General features: G+C 39.7%; 1 long non-coding RNA gene across 2 annotated transcripts in view; it reads right to left on the bottom strand.

Moving 5' to 3' along the window:
• Positions 1–2,991: 2,991 nt before the first annotated feature.
• LOC306805720 overlaps positions 2,992–20,477 on the bottom strand; it is a 118,502-nt gene continuing 101,016 nt past the window's right edge. Inside the window, exons 5-9 of one of the 2 annotated variants that reach the window (XR_013775279.1) lie at positions 13,541–13,612; positions 12,950–13,040; positions 12,359–12,418; positions 11,830–11,918; positions 2,992–3,350 (exon numbers count right to left, since the gene is read on the bottom strand). This is a non-coding gene — a long non-coding RNA (uncharacterized lncRNA). The remainder of the gene's footprint in view (positions 3,351–11,829; positions 11,919–12,358; positions 12,419–12,949; positions 13,041–13,540; positions 13,613–20,477) is intronic. The other variant, XR_013775278.1, reaches the window with a different exon arrangement.

The following is a 20,477-nucleotide window of genomic DNA, read 5'->3' on the forward strand; positions in this document are numbered from 1 at the left end:
TAAACCTTTGCAGTTGGTAGCTTAATATATATTTTGTTGTGCTTTGAGTACAAAGGCTATATTATGCTTTTGTTGGCATCCTTGCTGGTTAGAATGCCAACTGCATAATTTTGTTCTCTGCTATATGTCAGAATTCAAGTGCCGAGGGCTCAACAGGTGGTGCTGGGATAAAGTTCTGGCAAATCAAATAGGTAATGTGGTTATTTCTTTTGTCAAATTATAATTGAAAACAGAGACAAGTAAAATGAAACTCACGTTTTCCTGGTGCAAAAGAGAGACTAGAATTAAACTCAAATCAGTTTCCATGACAAATATACATTACTACTGGAGCTTGGTCTGTAAATAAACATACAACACCTTAGTTTTGATGTAGAATGATTTGTTCTCTGTAAATTTAAACCTTAAGCATCAGTGTTTAAACAAAAACAGAAGGCCAGAGTCCTCCATGAATCTTCTGTCTTTCTTCTACATACTTAGAAGAAAATGTGCCAAAAGCTTCAGAAAAACTTTTAAAAGATTTAAATTTGAAAAGTCTGAGAATTTGAGACAATCTATAATACATAACTCAAATGTTTAACATCAAGAGTTTCCTGCCATATTGTTTTCTAATCATTGCTGTATCCGTGCTTTCAGAAGAAAATGATAAATACACTGGAAATTCCAGTGAATGTGCTGAATGAGGTGCTGCTCATTTTATGCTTGACTTGGATAATGTTTATTAATCCTAAAATCGTAAAAATGGAATAGAACCGTCTATAACAAAAATGGAACAAATCATATATGGATAGCTTGGTTTTCCAAAATTGCTCATAAAAAGGCCCATGCACTTCCAAGACTATCCACTTTGCAATTGTGGCTGATCTTTTTTACACCAAGATGTTTTTATTTTCCTCTGAGGACCTATCCAAATCTAATATAAGTTATCTTTTGTACATTTCTGATGATCATCATGGTTTTATTTAGTTTTCTATTCCTCCTCATTTAAAGGCATTCTTCCTAAACTATTCATTTCTAAACTCTAAAGTTTTATTTTGGCAGCTCTGAACCCATCATTCACTGGAGCAGCATCTTGCAGTGGCATCCAGTTCCTCAGGATGTCACAAGCACCTTTATTTCACTTTCAAGCTCTTATTTAACTGAAGGTCTGCCTTTGTCTGGGAGCAGATGGTGCATCCTCTTCTTCCAGTAAGTCATTCTGTAGGCAACCAGGAACTAAGCAGCATGGAAAAGGGGTATCATCAATCCAGAAACTGCTATTTTCACATTTTGCACACCATGGTGGCTCTGGTTTAGGCCTAGCAGAATGCACACATTCTCTCCCAGGCTGTGGCTGTGCCTCTGAGTGCCAGGGGATGGGACACACCTCCAGCCTGAGAAACTCCTGAATATGGCATCAGAAATTGCTGGATGTGACAGATCACAGGGTAAGAAGCTGACAAATGTACACATGGTGCTGTGAGGAATTCCCAGGTGGTTAAGGAGGAGTTATGAGAGAAACAGCTGAATTACAGAGAAAGGTGGAGCTGTGTGCTGGGGTTGTTTTGGGATTTGGGATAGTGCAAGGCCAACAGTAATGAATAACCATATCAGCTTATCCATATGAGGCTGAGATCACCTTAAAATGGTATCAACAATACCAAAATTCAAATTCAACATCTACAGTAGCTGAAAATGGAAAAGGGGATTCATAGAGAGGGATTCATTGAGAGACACGGATTCATAGAGAGATAATAATGTTCTTGGAAAAATGCATGGGGCATGATGCTTTTGACTACTTCTTCACTTGTCCCTCTGAACCATCCTCTCTATTATCCTTTCAGTTATTTCATCTTTGTTTCTTTTTGCTATAAGTAGCCTAAGACAGAGGACTTGATCATCATCTTATCATTATGCAACCTAAAATGTCAATGCCTACCCTGAAGTGTCTGGTTTCCAGTGACAGGCATTGCCTTCTACCACATGCCTAAATTTCAAAATATTGCAAGAGAGGGGCTTGATACCTTACTGAAATCTATTTCAGCTTTTTTATGCTTTTATTGTGATTAATGGATGAAACAAAACCATTTGTAGTGCATTTGTTATCAAAAACAATATTGGAAGTAATTTGGCCCCTACAGTACTTTCTTTTTTTAATAATATTATACAGTGGCAAGAAGGCTATGAAATCCTGTGCAGAGATCTTTATCTTAGTTGAACTGGTTGAAATATAGACAATGGAAATTCTCTGGGTTGACACTGGTGTAATAGGAAGCAGCATATGACCTGCTTTTCTGAGCAATGTGCTGTCACCACAAACTACATCCCCATACATACCCAACATATAAAAAGTTTATTTGTCAGCCTGCTCCTGTGGGCTCTTTATTTATTGCTACTTTATCATCTGAAATAAGCCATGTTTTTCATGATTAGAAACATAACACTCTAGCAAAATCTGAAGTTGTACAGGAGAATGTGCATACTTTTATTACAAAGTCATTTTGCTGTAAGCACTGGAGAAATCAGATAATGCCACACTGTGTTACTCAACTAGCAGGTCAAGTATGATATAAAAGCATGGAGTTCAGAAAACCTCTCCTGGCACAGTGTGGTTCATGGGCTGTCTTTTGGACAGCCTCTCACAGCTGCCAGAGGAGAGGATATCATTGTGTGCCATTTACTGCAGTGTGTACCAAGCATTTAGCTCTGCAGAGATGGTCTAAGGGCTCCCCTGAGGAGTGAGAGCTGAGGTAAGACACTGACTGACATACCTGAATACCAATACCTCTTACTGGTCACATACATTCAGCAGAGCTAAGCTGCCAACTTTGTAAGTGTAAGGAAAAGAATTATGTCCTGACACTGTCATTTTCAAATTCAAATCCTCACAGTTGGATAAAGTAAAAAAAAAAAAAAAAAAAAAAAAAAAAAAAAAAAAAAAAAAAGAAAAATTAGAAACCAACTTTGGCAACAATTTACCTTAAAATAGCAAAGTTTAGTAAAAAAAAAAGCGCAGCTAGCACAATCCATGTTGAGTCTTTCTAAAGGCACAATAAAGATCCAGTTTAAATGTATACCATTAAATATATTAAAATATTAAAAGGCATAAAAATAAATATAAAAATATAAAATATAAAGGGCAGAGAACACGGTTACCAGGAGAAAAAACCCATCTTTCAAAGAGTAAGTCCTGTTCTATGGAAAAAAAGTAGATAAGAGATCAGAGAAGAAACCACTGCAAATGGGCCCATAACATTTTGAAGAGTTACTTGCTAAACCCACAAACCTAATAACTGCATTCACTTACCTCAGCCTAGAAGGTAATTGGTGAACTGATGGTGCCAACACATGATAGAGGTGCAAAAGGAGAAGTTCTGGAAGAGAAATACATTGCAAGAAACCTGAATATGTTATTTGCATCAATAATCAGTAAAGAAAGACAGTGAGGTTCCTATAGGAGACCAAAAGTCTCCAGGACTGTGTCAGATCAAAGTGTTAAAAAATATTACACTTGGAACAGAGGGGATTCCCTCAAATGTGAAATGCCCGGTAATAGTTCAGTGTAATCAATTATTTGCACTGACCTCAATACTACAGGCAAGGAAAATGAAGATGAAAATATGTGAGAAAGGCTCAGAGGTGACCCTGTGACCTAGGTAGGGATCAGTAAACCAGAAGTTCTGCAGCAAACAAATAGGTAGGAGCTATAAAAAGAATCAAATTAATGAGGGGAAAAATATGTCCCCCAGATAGGGGTTGACCTGACTGTTGCAGAAGTCATGCCCCCAAACCTGCCAGAGCCCCATGGAGGGATCAGCATATTCCATTTTTAGGAGGCAACCCCAGCAGCCCAGTTCAGGTGCACCCTCCAAGGCACAACTGTGTCCTGCCTGCTTTATTGGGTGACCCAGCTATGTAGAGCCATAAAAATCTGCTACATCTATAACTAATATTACAGAGCTTTGCTTTTCTTCTTGGATGCTGCAGAATTCTCTGTACTTCTGATTTCTTTTGAAAGCTGCAAGCCAAACCTCATATGTATCAATTAGATTGTGAAAATGTACTGCTGGAGTTGCCTATGGATTTTAACTTCATGAAAAATTGCTTGCATGCTGTAGAGAGACATAACAGAATGTTATTGCCATTGTTCATCCTCTGGAATTTGGTCTGAGAGTCTGAGCTTGTTAATCAGCAGTTCATCCTGCTTGTACTTGCGAGTGCTCAGAGCCAAGAGTGAATTTCCTCTCTTTGCTTTTGCACTGGAAGCTTTGCCAAAGGTCTTTTGTTCACTGTGTCAGTCAGCTGTGCTCTTGCCTTAATTGTGCCAGTAACTCATGTCTGGAGATTATTCATTCTGCTCTGGTGCAACGAGCAGCGTGTCAGCCTGGGGCTGGTGGAGACACAGGGTCTTGTGTGCACCCACTTCAGGTCTGGGGACACCAAATGTAATTCTGGACCTTTTCTCAAGTGCTCTCAGCCCCAAACAAGGGGATTTTGAAGGTGTGCTGGGACTGTAAAAAATGCTAATTTGTGAATACAAAGTACAAGGTATACAACAGCACATGTTGTCTGAGTGCTCGTGTTGTGCAAGATTTTATCTCATGAGATTTGTTCAAAGAGGTTTGTTTGAGATAATTACCAGGAAACTATAAAATTACTGCCAGGGTTATTATTTTGAATAATATCTACTACAAAACAGTAGCTATGGCAAAACTAATGCAACTTCTGACATGAATATTTTTTTCCTTGGTGTGTCTGGGAGTGTTAGATTACAGTTGTACATAACTTTGCAAAACCATTTCATATCATGGGCTAATTCTTCTAAAGAAAAGATTAGCTGAAAGTTTTCAGATAGTCTTGGCCAGATTGACTATCTTGTTTTACTCCCTTTCTCAGAAAAATAATAGAAAAAGTATGAAAGAAAACTCAGCAAAATTCCCAGAATTTGAAAGAAAAAAATAAAACCACAAAATCACAGAATGGTCTGGGTTGTAAAGTACCTTAAAGGGACATCTTCAATTGTATCAGGCTTCTCAGAGTCCTGTCCATCCTGGCCTTGAATGGATCCAGATCTCCAGGTATGTGTTTGAAATATTGCTCACCCTTCTCATGTTTGCCCAGCTCAATGCTAAGTCCTGCAAATGAAAAAAATGGAGATCCCAAAAAAAATAGACACAGACAGTGCCTTCATCTCCTAAAGGATTTTGATGTTCTGTCCCAACAAAAGTTTAAAGCAAAGATAAGGTTGTTTTCATTAGCTGTTGAAAGTTTGGATGAAAACATTGTGGTACTTCATTTTTCTTGGTTTTTTTTTTTTTTTTTTTTTTTTTTTTTCCTCAAAGCTACTTTTGAAATAGTCTTTTGTTGGTATACACGTTGTTCCAACTTTTATCCATGATAAAAACTACAATAACTAAGGGGTAAACCTTACAAAGTAGCTCATGAGTAAATGGAATTTAATGGGGTCAATTATCCCCACATGCTTGTGTACAGGTTTCATTAATATTAATAAGTTGTAGACATGCTATTGAGCTGAAGAATAGGCTGTCACCAGTCTCTACATGCTGTTTTGTGTGTGCTGATTTAGGATTATTCAAGAGAAGACATTCACTTCCAAATGTTTAAGATTTCAGGGGCAGAATACCCACATTTGCAGGGTACCTGCAAGATACAGAAAGATTGAAAAAAAATAGGTTAAATGACTGAAACAGCACAGATTCAGTTTTTTCCAAAATGCTTTTTCCAAAATGCAGAATCACATTACATGCATGTCTCATCATAAATATTTAATGAAGTGGAAATGAATATGTAGCAGGCTGGGTTCTTCCCTCTAAGGGTTAAGTTCCATTTCTGCAAATTGGTTTGTGCCCTATTTCTGTTCCTGTGTCTCTGTGCATCTAGACATTTTCTTGGCATCTCTAACTCTTCTGAGGTTTCAGGAGAGCTTTGGAGATTTGCTAGTAATTGACCTGTTTGGATTGCCTATGACTGGCATTTGCTAAAAGATAATACAGTCCTGCATTTTGTTGTTAAGTGCTGGTTGCCTTATTAACTTGTGGCCAAAGCAGAAGAAAGGCTCAGGAGACATCATTTCCCTCAGACAACTTCATTTGGTCCTTCCCGTAATCCCCATTAAAATGAAGCACTTTGCTCTCAGCTGAGGGGAGTCACTTATTCCTTAACTTGTCAGCCTGTTTGGCCAGTAATGAATACACCCACTTGGCTTTGTTTCTTTAAGATATTACTGTACACTAAGGGTAAACAATCAACATCACATCAAAGTCAGATGATTTAACCTTCTGCCACTTCTCTAACTAAAGAGTTCCTGCCAGGGCTAGCTGGGTATTGGAACATGTGTAAATGTTTTCTGAGAAAACAGAATTATCAAGTGGAGGAAACCTGATGTTTTCTCCTTAGGAAACAGGAATAATTAATAAGATTAGATCCACTATATCCCAAAGTAGTCTGAATGGACCCTATTTTTTTTTTATTTTTATCATGTAACAGGAACTAATCTTGCCCCCAGTTACAATAGAGTAGTTCTGGAGGAATCTTCAAGTTTAGTTCTGCCATAATTTAAACTGGTACTGTCTCAGTGTAACACATCTGCTTTCAGCAAAGTTCTTCATCTTTAATAGCCAAGAAGAAAATGAAAAATAGAGTCTGGAAACAATGAATTAACACTAGCCAGACAAGCATAGGGAATCTACTTTGTGTAACACAAGAATTAAATACTGCTGATCTTTGCAAGTAGCAATGACAACTCAAATGCAATGCCTTGGGGCCTGCAATAACCTGGAGGCTAATTAACTGCAGAAAGGGCTTTTTATATTACACTTTGTATTAAATAGATTCAGCACAAATCCATAGAGACCAATAAGCATTTTTAGGCAGTCTAGATAAATTTTACCCCAAAAGTGATCAAGCTGCATGGAATTCTGGCTTGTGAGATGTCTGATTAATGTATTGTCTTCCAACAATTCAGGTGCTTAAGATGAAAATAAGACCAAATAAGAGATGGAGATGAGAAAGTCTTCTGTCAGTATGATGTTCATGATAAACAGTGCTAAATAAATAAACTTTAAACATAGTACTAAATAGAAATATATAGAAAATTTACTTCAGGGTTTTTTTAATTCTGCCCTAAAATATGTCATAATTTTAAAACCAGAAGCTTATCAAGTCAGTAAAAAAGGAAAAGAGAGGAGCCACAGCTTAATTTCAAGTTCCCCAGTCTCTCACCACCTCTCAGTTACCCCTGAAGAAAGATTCCAGCAGGATCCAAGCACAGTGCTGCATGGCCAAGGGCTGGGCACAGCAGGAATAGCAGCAGGGAACCTCTGGAGGGCAGATAAAGTCCTGCTTTGTTCATAAACATCTGATCACAGTTAACCACTCTGGTGCCTCCAGATATGTGTGCAGTAAATATGGCATCATCTAAGCCACTTAAAAATACACACTAGAAGTAAATGAATTCTGTTTTGGTCTCAAGGAGATATTCCACTTCTCTTTGTAGATGTCTTTGTCTTGTTCTCATTCTCTCCCACGCCCACTCAAGAAGACTAGAAGCAGAAACCATATCTAATTTCCATACTTGGCTTAAAAATAAGACATTGCTCATTTTTCATTTCCAAGCTAGCATGTATGTGAATCAGAACTGGTGAGCTAAGTTTTAAGTTGTTATAAGTGAACTAGGCATTCTTTTTGAACATTTCTCATACAGCTGAAACACATTCAACAGAGCAAGAAGGGGGAGCAAGTAGAATCTAGTTTGAATCTTTTTAGAAACTTCAGGTTCAAGAAGTTTCCCAGTATTTGTCTCCATTAAAACAGTAAAATTCCTTAAAAGAAAATCTGTCTCCTTCCAGAGGAGGTGTCAGGTATGTTCACCACTATCTGGTGCAGTCTCTGCCTTGAGAGATCTGAAATATCAATAGAAGCACCTCAAGCACACCAGTATTATCTTTGCAAGACAGAGCAGGATAAAGCAAAAAGAAAACCAGATTATTGGATATCCTTATCCCAAATTTGAAAGAAAATGGATAGACAATGATGTGGAGTTCACAAAATTATAAAAAATTTAAATAAGCCTGTCCCTTGTATAGAATCTTTCACAGAGACACTGGCACTCCCTTTTGGAAAAATGAAACTTAGCCACCAATACAAGTTTGCATTTAGGGCCTTCATAGAATAACGGCAGATATTTATGCTGGAAGTAGTTCACAGAAACTTTATCTCTCCTCAAGATATAACCCACTAATAAACAACTTGTCAACCTGCATCGGGAGGGCTTTACCCACAAATTAACACGAGCTGTTTGCCATCAGCCAGCCTCAGCTGCTCCCAAATGGAGGCAGGCTGCTTTCACCCTTCATTCTCCTAGGATTTCTTAGATATTATGGCTGAACAAAGTTGTCATGTTTTCATTTCCATACAGTACCAGAAAGGTAATAAGGATTTATACATAGCTCTCCTTTTTAACCACTGGAGCTTGGGGGGGTATTTTTTAAGATTTGTAGAAGTTTCTCAGAGTCAGAGTTAAGATAAACGTGCTGGTCCCTGGAATTCCTGTGTTGTGCAATGTTTGTACTGTTGCTCTGTCTTGACAGAGAGGTCATCATGGCATCTCCCTGCTGACAGCATCCTGCATGTCACCTCTGGCCAGATTTTGGCTGCTGGACAAAAACCAACAGATAAAACCATGATTCCAAAGTTTGAGGTTTTCTTGCCTTTTGTTTTTTTTTTTTTTTTTGTTGGTTTGTTATTTGTTTGGTTTTTTGTTTGTTTTTTAAAGAATATCTGAATCTTAGAAATAAATGTATAAAAAAAACCCAAAAAGTTTCTCCTGTAGTCAAGAACCTTCTTTAATGAGACCCAGACAGGTTTACATTTTTTAAAAGCACAAGACTTTTGGTTTTTTCCATTTAAATCATCAACTCCTGCATAAATTACATTTGTAAGACCCATTGGCTCCAATCAAAGGGTATTTAAGAGTGTATCTGGCTGAGTTATGAAAGGACGAGGTAAGAGGAAGTGGAAAAAAGAACAAGCTATAGGATATCCATTAGTAGGATAACTAATATTACTGCAAACCTGATTTCCCATTTCTTTGGTTTCTTTCATGGAGATTTAAAGATAAAATTGTAGCAAGCATTCAGGAAGAAAAACTAAAAGAGAGACAAATCCTGCAAAAAGAAGTCATATTTACAAATGCTCAATATTTCTTCTGGCTTATTGTAAATTATTTATGAGGTGCTTTTCAATATTAAAGTTCTTTGTTAGTTCATTGGAGACATGGTCTAGATTAGTAATAAACTAATTGTCATAGAAAAGAATTTATGGCTTACTGTCTCCAAAAAATCAGCAGTTTGGCTTCTGTGGGTAAAATGAGGTAATGTAGCAAAGTCCTGTCTGTGAGGGAGTAGTTTTTTAAATTGCAGACAAATAAGATTAATGCTATATCCCATGCTGTGCTGAAAGGGATATCGCATGGTTAAAAAAATATATTTAAAAAACATCTAATTTTCTTGGGTTTTTCTATGTTTTAACTTTTTTTTTTTTTACATAAATGTTTCCTGTTCCAATAAGATAACTTTTTCCTTGTCACACAGCTTGCATTTTCCTCAGCTTCAGTAATGAAAATAAATTAGTTAAATTCACTTTTCTAAAAGCCAACTTCTCATTTAGATTTCCACTCAGCTAGCAGTAACACTAAACTCAGGGCTGGAAATCAGGACATTGAGGACAATATCCTATAGTTTTTTTCTTCTAATTAATGGAAATGTTTCTAGTGCTTTTTTGTTTCTCAAAATCCTGGCAAATTTTGTCCTTGAATTGATCTGGCAAAATGGTTAAAAATGAACTTGTAGAAAAACAGGAACTCTTTCAGGGCAATGTTTCATTTCAATACATTTTTACATTGTTTTGCTGGTTTGGACAAATAATCATAATTTAAGGCAGTTAATAACAGATCTGTAGGCAGATGGATCTGTGTAAAGCAAGAACTTCCCTCACTGGTTGCTGTACCTTTCCCTCAGCTTTTTGAAAAGCTTTTACAACAAATTTCAGCCCAAAATCCAATTCCAAAGCAAATACCAAAAGGCTCAACCAATCACTTTGGTTTGCTTTGTGTGTGTGTTCTGTTTAAAGGTGTTTGTTTTCCATCTGAACACAAACGTCAGGGCCTTTTACAAGTTGTGAACATCAGGAAATTTGCAGAAATTAAAACTGTATATCCAATTTGAGTTTTTCATAATTTTTCTTCTGTAATTTCAGCCCCAGAAGGTTTAAATAGCCTCATGAAAGCATGAGAACCCCAGCTTTCTTCTGTGATTCATCAGTTTGGACATCAGAGAGCACCTAAGTTGAGAGATTCAGGTAGAAAATGCTGATTTCAGATATAAAAAGCTGTTATAAATGATACTTCACAGTGCCATATTGGAGAATCATATATTGTAAACTGGAAAGAGCAGGAGAGCATTCAGCACATGGCAGAAAAATGCATGCTAATGTGAAGAGAAAATCCAAAGCTTTTCAACTTAGTTTTGCTTTATCTGTACATGCCAGGAAACGCCAGACCAGGCAATCTACACTTACTAATTTTCACCCTATTAAAAAAAAAGGAAAGGAAAGGAAAAAGGGCTGTACAGTTTTCTCTGGCAGCCTGTAGCACTGTAGGAAACATTTTTATACAGATGTAAGATGCTATTCATGAATAACTATTTCCATTTTAACAGAAGGAGTTACTTCCCATAAGAAAACATTGTTTCTCTAATCAGAGCCGTCTTTTTTGGTTACTTAAAGGAGAATTTCATCCCCAAAGCCCCACACTGATGTTCTCTGTACCTCTGCAGCAGTCATGCCACCAGCTCCACTTCAGGGCAGCGACTGCTGATGTGACAAGCAGGCAATTCCTACACCCCCACAGAGTGACCAGGAGTACCACAAAGCTCTCTTGACCATATTCCCTTATGGAAAATTCAGAGACTCTGACCCTCTCTCATGTTCACAAGACCTAACTACTTCCCTACAACTGTCATAGCCTCTTTAGCATTTGGAGAAAATTAAACTAAATGCAACATGCCAACATCAAATACTCAAAAGACAGCTTTTAATTTAATTACTGTAGACATAGAAAAAGGAGTTCTTTAAGGAAGTCTGTCAACTAAGAGCTATATATAACTCTTGAGGAATTCCTTAGTGATTTTCCTAGTTAAACAGATTTCCTTTAAAATACACTTGTTTGCTGCACAGGGAAAATTTTTATCTTGTAAAATCAAAAAGTTATTTTTTAAAAGTCGTATCTGACGTGATGATAACAGAACAGGTAGGAAATACACATCCCTTCGTTTGTCATATTGATCTGAGAAATATGACTGGGCATTGCAGAGCCAGTGTTTGTATCTCTGAGAAGGATGAAGTGTTAACTGCTGGAGTTAAAGCTCTTTCTCTCATTGATTTCAGTAAGCATTTTTCCAGATCCAAAGCCTTTCTGTTAAGTTCAGTGCTGTGATATCCACTGAAGCCAAAGAACAGCAAAGCTTGTCTGATCTTTTTGAGACTCTGGTTTCAGTTAAATAACCCAGTGGACCTTTCTCTGAATTAGCATTGCAGAAATGTGCCAGCAGAGAGAGAACTACTCAGCTGAGAGTTATCTGAGAATATCTTGCTCCAGAACAAGGAACCCAACAGACCATGCAAGCTGCATGCCGCCCTCATTTTGAGCCATTACAAAGTAAAGCAACTTTCCAATCTTTCATTTCTTTCCAGACTTGGATCAATTTTTTTTCTTCTTAGATTTAAATCCCTGTGATTTATTTCTGAGTTTCTGTATTAAAATGAACAAAACATTACCTGATTTAGTGCTTAATTTTTTAAAGAGTTCCATTACTTCTATTGAATGATGATTCCAATCTGCACTTTTGTGAGCATTAGCAGAGGATCTGGGAAGAGACATTCAGAGGGATGAATTCAGAGGGGATAGTGTAACACAGACTGAGAAAAAGGACCTGCACAGACTCTGTTAAGGTAAGCCATAAAAAGAAGGAGCAGAGGAGGAAAAGTAGTTAAGTGAATGGTATGTAACACCTAATCTAAAGCACATTTATCTTCAGCACACACAAAAGTTTTGTTCGTTTCTTTTTACATTTACTGAATACCCACATTATCTAAAGTTAGAATTTACTGTGCAGGGCCTTAAAACCTTTCTAAGATCTTAAAAATAGGCTTCATAATAAAAATGTTTAATAATTTGCAACCTACACCAACTCTTACATTCCTACTGCAATTCATCACATTTTCTCTCTTGAAGAATATCATGAATGTGTGTTGGCCACAGAAATACATTTGATGTACTTATCCCAGAATAACAGTGCTTGATTACCTTCCTACTACTTCGGCTCTATTCCACATACATGGGTATGTTTGCTCAGCAAGTCAGCTTCTGAAACACAGAAAAAAATTTACTCATTTCTGCAGCCATGAAAAGATTTCTGAAATATGGCAAATTTCAATAGTTCTTTAATTCAGTCACTTACTAAAAAAAAAATAAAATAAAATCTCAAGATTAAAGAAAGACAGAAGGTGAAAGAAGGAAAAGAGAAAAGATTAACCTAGAAAAGACAAACAGGTAAGTGACTTAATCTGAGCTTCATTGTCCCTTCCCACTCCAACAGAGGATTCCAGCAAGGGCCTGGCCACGGTGCTGGATCTCTCAGGGGTGGGACAGGGTGGGCAGGGTCCGCAGCCCCTGTGACATCAGTCGGGGCCACGGTAAATGTCCCCGAGGAGGAGGATCCCTTAGTGTGGCACAGCAGCGCGTTTTTCTCCGGGCGCTGGTGCAGTTCCCGCAGGGGCAGGAGCGGAGGCGGCAGGGCACCCTCAGGGCTGGAGGAGCCGCGGCCCGGCCCGGCCCGTCCGTCGCGCTGCAGCAGAGCGCGGCGCGCCCGCAGGCCGTCAGAGTTCAGCCGCTTACTGTGTCAGCAGGCCTGACCTTCACAGCCGCACCGCCAGCACGGTTGTTTTCCCACAGCAGTGATTGCTTCAGTCAATTATTACTGCCCGTCCTGGAGTGCAAACACACGAGGACTTGATTTACAGTGCGAAATATACATCCCGAATTTACTTCCTCTTTTGTTTTTGGTCTGCCGCAGCACCTCCAGCTTAAGGGGATGACAACAAATTACTTCATAGGTAAATCTATCTACATATGGGGAAGGATAAATATCAGTCATTCAGGGCATCTTGAGATGAACACTCCATTACAGCGTTGGATGTGTGGCGTCAGACGTGACAATATATTTAAAGGGTTTCGCATTTTGTTTTAAAGGTGCTCTTTTTGTCTGCTCCTACCTGAAAAAAAATCATTAGTAAATTTGTTGATTTGGCAATCTAACCATTAAATCCAGTTTTGCCCAGATTTAAGATTGTACATTCCGTTCTTTAAGCAATGTTTAGGTATTACCAATATACTGAAAGATAGATGAGACAGCCTCATGGTAATACAGCTTTTAACCTTTCCTCTCCTCTACCATGACGGGGGAGAATTACAGTAAATGATGGTTACCTTGTCTGCAGTATGGACAATTGATTTGACCTCACTGCATCTGATGCTCTAATGGACTTCGTGGCTGAATCCCTGGAGATATAAAATATGTCCAAGTGAATTGGGGCAGGTTAAAGAACGGACCCGCTTTTCATGGCTGCCTCAAGCTGTAATAGATCTCCTGGTTGTTCTGAGAAGAAGATTAAAAATGATCAATATCCAAATCATTAAAAGAAAAGTGGTGGCTTCTGTAAATCTACCTTAGCTATAATTTTTTCCCTGCTGGATGCTGGGGGGAGTCTATGTTGGTGACATGAGTTTCTATAACAAATCTTTGCTTCTGTTCACTTTCTTGTAGCATGGTCCCTGTTATATTCAGACACTCAGGTAGCCTTAACCAGCACTGCTCTCCTAAAGTCATGCTTGTTTACACCATGAGGAATCTGGTCTTATGTTATAGATTAATATAGATAAAATGCCAATATTATTATATTTCTTGGACCAGCAAAAAAAGCCAAGGACTTCAGATTTCAGAGAATGATGGCCACTGATAACTGAATGTCCTTACAGCTCTGCTAGCCACAAATAAAAGGCCAAAAATAAATATCTAGTTTAGGGAGAGAAAAACAAAAAGAATTGCCTTGGCTGCCCTGAGCCCTTCATTTGGCAGAGTGTAATTCAACATCTTGTTTATCCCTGCCTACCTTCTCTCTTAATGAGTATGTTTGTGCTCTTTTCCCAGCAGCCTGACGAGAGCTTGTAACATCCCACAACTCAGAAACCTTCTTCTCAGGCAACTTCAGTGGGATTTTATATACACTTACATTTCTTTCACTCCCTGGAAAAGCCAAACCTTAAGAAGACAGCTGTACAACTATTCCATAGCTGGCACATATACATTATATAATTGTTTACTACACTTGAAATCCAGGAGAATAACAGTCTTTAACCAGCAAAGTCTGACACTGTTGGGATCTGATATTTCTATTTCTTTAATGACAGAAATAAGAAGTAATTCCAAAGTCTGTATTTGAAGATGCAGTCTATTTTCCTAGTTTTGAGAAATTTAAAGGTACAAGAATTGGACTGACCTAGCTAGCTCCATTCCATTAAATTGAGTGAATGTGAAAAATATCCTATTATGACAAAAAGGGTTTCAACAAATTGAAAAAAAAATTCAATTTTTATCCACTTGTTTAACAATATTTACCTTTTGTTTTTCACACATTCTTTGTTTAAAAATATGGATGAGTTACACCAGCCTCTGTAAGGAGGGTTTGTTTATCTACATGTATTATCCTACATGAAGAAAAGCAAAGACACTTTAAAAGCTCTTTACTTCTCTCTGGGGCTGTCTGTGCCCTGTGGCCTGGGCTGAGCTGAATGCCTCACATCCACAAGGAGAAGAGGGAACAACTGCTGACCCTTGGATCCAGCTATTCTTGTAGCTGGAAACATTGTCAGGGGCTGCAAGCATCAAGCTGTCTGAAAGGCCAAAGTTGAGCACTACATTATTGGAGTAGATGACATTTTATTCTTATTCTGCAACAATTCTAACAACTTCAAGTCCCTCGCTGTCTCTTTATGAACACAGGTGTCATTTTGATGGGGAGATAGCCAAAATGACAAGAAGGTGACCTGTCAGTGAACTCAGGAGCAGGTGAGGCCTGTCAGCTTCTAATTTGAAACTGGTGTCAGTCCTGAGGAATGGCTGGTATAATCACATTTGTAACTGATCCCCTATAAACTCTGCAAACATTCACAGTGTGCCTGTTATGAGCAATATGAAATTAACAATTCATGTTTATGATACCAGACACCAAGAGAATCAAGGAGATTTCAGTAACAGGATCAGCTCTGTCTGTCTTCCAGAGCAGAACACCAAACTGCCCCAAATGACTCTGTGCTTATGTTACAATAGGCACTGTATTTATTTTGAAGACAAACTTCTGTAACTAGGTGTAAAGTGAGGACCTAAGAACTAACTTCTAGTTGAAATTTTTCCTTTTAAAATTTCTATCATTCAAGTCCATCCCTTAAGATGTTTATGATTTTTAAGCTGAAGTTTGGGACCTGACAAATCACATGCATACTTGAATCTCAGATTCTCTGAATAACTGAAGGGAAGGCTCTGTGTAAATCTTCTCTCAAACACATAAATTACCAGCTGCATGAATACTGCCATTAAGAAATGCAGACAAGTGTAAGGGGTGGGGACAGGGCAGGATGCCCGAAAGAGGTGGAGTCACAGAGAAAACAAGACATTTGTTCACTGAGTAATTTAGCCTTAATTTATCTTCACTGTAGCTGAGCAAGAATGAACACCACAAGTTAGGCTGCCTCGCTTCTCTGGCATCAGGAAACTTATTTTTTTCTGCAAACTAGACCTTTTCTTTCTGGTTCTGGGTAACATTATCTGTAATTTTTTATTATGAAAAGTCAAAATTGCAGTATGTGAGGTTAGATTTGAATTAAATTCAAATACAAATGCAAACTTGAACCCTGACCTAATTAACAAAGACAGGTACATCTGCAAGAAGTCCTTTTGGGGGCAATGACAGCCCCAAACCCAAGAGGAAGACCAGGGTGCAAACTCATTAATTTTGAGTGTATGAGAAAACATAGGAGCATTTTATATTGCTGCTACCTGAATCACAGAAGCTCATCCTGTGCAGCTTTAAAACACACTAGAAATAGCCCATAATAATTCTGAATCTTGAAACCTCACCAACTGTTTTCCACCACCCAAAAACTCACCTCAGAGCATCAACCTTGAATCCTGAGGCAGGGACTACAAGCATGCACACTGCCATGTAGTCACCTCTGGACACATCATAAAACAGCTCACTTTAAATCTGATGTACAGCACAATTTTTTGGGTGTTTGGATAGGGCACATAAAACCTTAATAAAAATGCAATCCATTCAGAGCTTTCCTAGAACCCAGTGAAATATGTTTTTGTTTTCCTCCTACTTAAATGGTTATAATTCAACATGTGGTTTAAATAGAGGAAATGAGGACAGTGTGGGCTTTTTGGTGTTCAGGGTTTTTTTTAAACCAGTCAGATTTTTTTGTACACTAACTTCAGAGAGTTTTCCACAGTGACCAGAAAACCAAGTGGGGAGAGGGAAAAAACAAAAAAAAAAACCCAAAAAACAACCAAAAAAAACCAAAAAAAAAACCCAAAAAAAACCAAAAAAAAAAACAAAAAAAAAAACAAAAAACACAAAAAACAAAACAAAACCCAAATAGGTTCCCTTCTAATAGGAAAGGTAGAAAGTGGAAGAATAGGACAAAAACCTTTGCTGAGCTGTTCAGAGCACACCCTGATCTGGAGCCTATTCCCCACACAGGGAAAGGAGCTGCAGAGCACATCTGTTTTCATGACATAGCTGATGGTATTTTGAGCACTCAGGTCCTGCACTTTCCCCTGACCTCACAGCACCACTTTCTGTTAATACAAATACTTTCAGGGTATCCTTGGTTCTTACCATCTTCAGTTTTGAAATTAAACAAAATTAGTCCTTTCAAGGCAATTGTGGAATGCGCAGGAACGTTTAAAAGCGGGCGAGATGGAGGTGGAGGAAAATGAGATTATAAATAGATATTGGGGTGGGAAGAAACAAGGAAGGCTGCATCAAAAAAAAAAGAGTTGAGGCCTTTGAGTTTGCCTCTACATTGTGCTGAGAGTAGCATCCCCCCTTGGCTCACTGCATACCTGTGCACAGGTCATTCCTGTCACTGGCTTGGAAGTGTGTCTGGTCATATCACACCCAGCTGCTCGAAATGCTGGCCTAGGATGTTTTCTCCCTGACCCAATGAAGTTATAATTAGCTCTACAAAATGGATTGGCAGAGCATACTCAGACCACAACCCAAATACTTAGAAACTACTCTGCAAAGTAGGTTCAAACTCCTGTCCTGCTTGATTCCCTCTTAGGATCAGTCACTGTTATTTCACAACTCACTGCACTTTGCTGGCTACAAGGGCACCCACATGCAAATGCCCCAGTCATGGAAGAATTCCTTTTTTGCTATAAACAGAAAGATCATCTCATCTGGGAAACTTGCCCCTCAAAATCAATCCATTTAAAAGGGAAGCTTAAGTTTCTGTGACTCAGTGTTTTCTTAAAAAAAAAAAAAGAAAAAGCATGTTTCAGTCAAAAACCTGTAATCAACTCGACCTGAAATAGCAAAGCTTCCCCTGCCTTTGGCTGCGTGGCAACGTGTGTGCAGCCTCAGGGAATGCATCAGCACCAATGCAGTGACCCAGTGAAAATCCTGGAAGCAGGCAGACAGCATGAAAGTCATGCATTAAGGAATGTTTGTGTATACTGCTGAGGCGAATTACAGAGCTCCCCAGAAATATTTGCAGCATGATGGCCTAGGAAAGCCATGTGGGAATTGTACCTTGGAGAAGGGGTATTATGCCAGTAACAACTAGTGGCTGTATTTCACCCCCTAGAGCTCTTCTTAAACCTTCTCTTCTTAAATCCCCAGGAGCCAGAGCTGCAGAGCCAGATGCCCTTGGCAGCCAGCCTTTCCCGTTTCCTCTCAGTGGCAAAAGTCTGCAGGATGATGACATGGATTTACTCGAAGGAGGCAGTGTGGAAGCAAATCTGGACACATGTGACAGAGCTGGAGGCATCTCACTGTAATTAATCAGTAGTGAAACAAGTAGTTATTTATGTTGCCCATCTAATGAACAAGAATTAGTCATGGTTCTGATTCTTGGGCAGCTATTCGTGCAGCTTATCTAATATTTGAAAGGAAACTGCACTGAATGTTTTCTAATTCAAAGAGGCTGGGTGAAACAAGAACTGACTTCTGCCTTTGACTAAACATTAGGAAACTGGTTTCCATGTTCGGAAGTGTCTGGATGTATTTTTCCATATTCTTTCTTTCTTTGAGTTTTCCTGACTTCAGTCAGGAGGTGAAATGCCAGAAATACCCAGAGACACCCTAACAAACCAGACGGCTCCCCTGCGGGCAGTGCAGCACGACGGGTGTTTTTCCAAACCACCCCTGAACTCTGAACCTTCAAATCATTTACAGATCCATGCAGAGATGAAACCACATCCCTGCCTGCCTTTGCAAGCAGAAGTGTGGTGGAGAGCCTGGATCAGCAGAGCTCCTCTGCACAGTCCAGCTGCTTTGCAAATACAGCTCAAGTGACTCAAGGGAGCTGTGGTTTCTGTTGCCTTCTGGAGCTGGGAACGGAGGAGTTGTCAGACTCTGTTTGAGCTGGATGCTGTTAATGACTGTGGAGCTAAGCATAAGCTGGGCACCCATTAGCTCTGCAATTGCCCAAAGAAAACCTTCTCCTTGTTTGCTCAGGGTCCAGCCTGAAGAAGCTTAACTAGCCAAAGAACCAGGAGATGCTGAATTCCCAATTACAAGCACTGTCTGGTCTGATGGTATTTTCTGTAAGAAACAAAAGCCGCCTGCCCGTGGTGATAAGCTGGTTTTTAGTATGAAATATAACAGCTGTGTTGTACCTGACTGCTGTGTACAGCACAATTTACAGAGCTGCTCTGGTGACCGCTGTTCTGACAGGGTGCCCTTTATAACGGGACTTTGTAGCGCATCAACATTTCCATGATTCTGAGAGAGTGGAGAAGAAATATTTCCATAGCAGAAAATTCCTGGTGGGTAACTATTATTGAAGTGTGTATGAGATTGGATGTCAAAACATTTTTATTGTTAGCTGGTGGGAATTACACTGACTGATAGCATCATTTTAACAACTGAGATGCAGCAGATGCAGTTTGTTATTTCACTTGCTTTTCTATTAACATTTCAAAGCAATAAAGCCTGTCCTTAGAAATGCACAAAGGGTCCCTGCCTCCCACTTTTTCAGGTTGGTAGAAGAGAGGAATGAGCGATGAAAGAGATTAAGAAGTAACACTTTGTCTTGCTATATGGTGGCAAAATACCCTGATCTATTAACAGCGTGAGCAATGTGCCTAAATTGTTAAAATAAAATTAAAATAGGATTAAATTCCCAGCTGAAATGAAGATGAGCCAGAGTTTGGGGTGTTTCCCATGACTTGGGGCCCGTCCGTGATTCTGTGATCACGGCCCATCGTTGCCGCCGCCGCCCGCAGTTCCAGCGCTGGCCGCGAGGTGGCGGCCGAGGCGGTGCCATCGCTGCTGCCGGGAGCGCTCCGGGAGAAACAGCCCAGACTCTGCATCGGGAAAAACAGCCCAGACCCTGCATCGGGAAAAACAGCCCAGACCCTGCATCGGGAAAAACAGCCCAGACCCTGCTTCGGGAAAAACAGCCCAGACCCTGCATCGGGAAAAACAGCCCAGACCCTACATCGGGAAAAACAGCCCAGACCCTGCATCGGGAAAAACAGCCCAGACTCTGCATCGGGAAAAACAGCCCAGAACCTGCATCGGGAAAAACAGCCCAGACTCTGCATCGGGAAAAACAGCCCAGACTCTGCATCGGGAAAAACAGCCCAGACTCTGCATCGGGAAAAACAGCCCAGAACCTGCATCGGGAAAAACAGCCCAGACCCTGCATCGGGAAAAACAGCCCAGACTCTGCATCGGGAAAAACAGCCCAGACTCTGCTCCGTGAAAAACAGCCCAGACCCTGCATCGGGAAAAACAGCCCAGAACCTGCATCGGGAAAAACAGCCCAGACCCTGCATCGGGAAAAACAGCCCAGACTCTCCATCGGGAAAAACAGCCCAGACTCTGCATCGGGAAAAACAGCCCAGACTCTGCTCCGTGAAAAACAGCCCAGAACCTGCTCCGGGAAAAAGAGCCCAGAACCTGCATCGGGAAAAACAGCCCAGAACCTGCTCCGGGAAAAAGAGCCCAGAACCTGCATCGGGAAAAACAGCCTAGACTCTCCATCGGGAAAAACAGCCCAGTCCCTGCTTCCCACCCGCGATGTGCTCCTGCTGCGCGGCTTCCAGAGGCTGCGAGCAGTCCTACTGCTCCTT

Source organism: Erithacus rubecula (genome assembly GCF_903797595.1).
Source record: "Erithacus rubecula genome assembly, chromosome: 10".
Classification (NCBI taxonomy): domain Eukaryota; kingdom Metazoa; phylum Chordata; class Aves; order Passeriformes; family Muscicapidae; genus Erithacus; species Erithacus rubecula.